This window comes from Bison bison, unplaced genomic scaffold (genome assembly GCF_000754665.1).
Source record: "Bison bison bison isolate TAMUID 2011002044 unplaced genomic scaffold, Bison_UMD1.0 scf7180017864516, whole genome shotgun sequence".
Taxonomy (NCBI): domain Eukaryota; kingdom Metazoa; phylum Chordata; class Mammalia; order Artiodactyla; family Bovidae; genus Bison; species Bison bison.
In genome coordinates this window covers 5,557,639-5,560,278 of record NW_011495069.1, presented here as the reverse complement: position 1 = coordinate 5,560,278, position 2,640 = coordinate 5,557,639, and the positions used below count along the sequence as shown (strand labels likewise).

Below are 2,640 nucleotides of genomic sequence, written 5' to 3'. Positions count from 1 at the left end.
AACTGACTCACTGGAAAAGACCCTGATGCTGGGAAAGATTGAAGGCAGGAGGAGAAGGGGACGACAGAGGATGAGATGGTTGGATGGCATCACTGACTCAGTGGGCATGAGTTTGGGTAAACTCCAGGAGTTGGCGATGTACAGGGAGGCCTGGTGTGCTGCGGTCCATGGGGGTGCAAAGAGTCGGACATGACTGAGCCACTAAACTGAACTGAACTGTGAAGTCTTCAGGTCTCCAGGCAAGCTTGGTTACTCTGAGTGAACCCGGCATCCAGCTCAGGGCCCAGTCCAAGGCTGATGACAGTGAATGCTGAGTGAACCAACGTCTGTCTCCCCATTGGCAGAGCCAAGCTGCCTCTTTCTGCACCCAGGCCCTGGGAGGAGGGGCTGACAGCTGTACCTCAGGTCTGCCCCGCCGTCATCACTTGTGCCTAGAATTCTCCATCAGAGTCTGGTCCTATCCACCTCTTAACAGTCATCCTAGAACATCTCTGGGAGAAAACTGGGAGGCAGGAAGCCCAGGTGAATAGTAAGAGCAGAGCGTTAACTCCTTGCTCTGCCACTTAGTAGCTGGGTGCTCTTGGACAGGTCACACAACTCCTTGCCTCAGTTTTCCCTCCTGTCTAATGGGATGAATCGCACTGCTGCGAGGAGGAATGGGGTTACCAGAAGTGGTATGCTCAGCACATAGTGAGTGCGCAGGGAAGGTGAGCGGGTGATAACTGTGGCGGCTGCAGGGCCTGCTGGTCCTGCCACCCCTGGCAGGGGCCGGGGGATGCCTGGGCAGCAGCAGAAAGTAGGGCAGAGCTGCCTCGGGTTCATACCTCCGTCAGCCTCCCCAGCCCCTCCCGTCTTGGTAGGAAATGGGTCGTAGGCAGGACCTGTACTGGGATTTCTCATTTCCGCTCCCGTCTTTGGGGACAAACACTTTCAGTTTCATTTAATCATAAAGCTTCTTAATTAGTTTTTTTTTTTTTTTTTTAAATTCTGGGCTGTTAAGCTATCCCTGCCAGAGGGTGTGGGAGGTCTGGCTTGTGTAAAGCCAGGGGCTTCCTGGGCCTGAGAGCAGTTGGTCCAGCCACCCTGGGAGCTGGGTGCCCAGCTCCTTTAAGCCTCTCCATGGTCCAGCGAGGGAGAAGCTGATTGCCTCCCGTCATCTGGGCTCAGGCCATCCAATAACACCTGGAGTGCCTACTGTGTGCCAGGCGGGGGACATGGCAGAGACAAGGCAAGGACTCCACCCTCCACCAAGACTGCAGGAAGGAATTCACTCACTTGTTCATTTGCCCAACAGTTATCAAGTGTCTCCTTGGAGGCAGCCCCAGGGCCCCGGGAGAATGCTGTGAACGGGACAGTTGTGGCCCCTGGTCTCTTGGAATGCAGTGCTGAGAGGAGGGGATGAGCAGGGCAATGATCACAAGCCAGCTGGGTGAGGCTGGACAGATGTTTGCTGAACCTCTGAGACTCACCAGAGTTCAGCTGAGCCAGGAGTTAACAGAGTGGAAAGGCTGGGCTCCAGCCCGGCTGGCTGGAACTGCCTCTATCTCTCTTCCTTTCAGTCAGGGAAAGACTTTCCATCCTTTTCTGTTTCCCAGTGGGCTTACTCTTAACTAATGTACTTCCTATAGTCATTTACACCTTAGTCTGAATGAGGGCCCAGTGACCCCTTTCTCAGGCGCAGTCTCTGTGGCTCCCTGGGATGGCCTCAGGGGGCAGGTAAGAAAGCCATCAGTCAAGAGTTCCCTGGGCCTCTGATGTTCAGCTGCCCTCTCCCCTGCTGCCTCTGTACTGGGCAGCCTCCACATTCAGATGTGCTGAGCTCACCTGGTCTTATATAGCCCTTGCTCACCGAGAGGCAGGCAGGGCAGGAAAGGGAGGAAGGGAAAGCATATTCAGTACTCATTTCTGCTGAGGGCCAGACCGTGCTGGGCACCACACCTGCCTTTTCTCCTTCACCTGCACAGCGACCCCCCTACCCGAGAAAGGTGGTCTCATTTGTATCTGACACGAGAGGGGACTGAGGCTCAGAGAAAGATGCCTGCACAAGGTCACACACAGCTGCTTAGGGATGGAGCTGCGGTTTGAACCTACAGTTGCTCATTCCTTGTCCAGAGCTCTTTCTTCGACACCAGTGGCTTCCAACCCTGGGTCCCTGAGGGAGTCATGGGGGTCTGATTTAAAAGCTCAGAGAGAGATCCCTGTCCTCCTACAAAGGGCACGCAGGCAAACGCACACAGGTGTGTTAGCTGGAATGAGAGCTGCGTGGGCATGAGGCCCCATTCTCTCCCCCTGATGGAAGCTCTCTTGAGCAGTTCCAAACCTCCGCTTCAGAATGGATACATAACTAACTGGAACTTCAGAAATGCAGCTTTTGGGGAAACCAGTTTTCAGAACATCAGGCCCTTCAGGGTCCAGATGAAAGGGGTCTCAGTGGGGAAAGGGCCGTGACCACTGCATTTAACTGATTGTGCCCTGATGCCCAAGACCAGAAAAGCAAGACTCAGAGAAGTCAAGGCACCCGCCTGAGGCCTCACAGCCGGGAAGGAGTGGAGCTGAGGCCAGGGCTCTTTCTGCTTCACCGGCCTGCCTCATCTGGCTGGATGGTAGAAGCCCAGAGACCAGCCTGGGGGAGGGGGGCCC

The 2,640-nt window shown here is 55.2% G+C and overlaps 1 protein-coding gene across 1 annotated transcript in view; it reads right to left on the bottom strand.

Moving 5' to 3' along the window:
* Positions 1-2,640, bottom strand: part of LOC104981236 (ephrin type-A receptor 8-like) — an 83,080-nt gene that overhangs the window by 2,640 nt on the left and 77,800 nt on the right. The gene's annotated exons all lie outside the window — the stretch shown is intronic.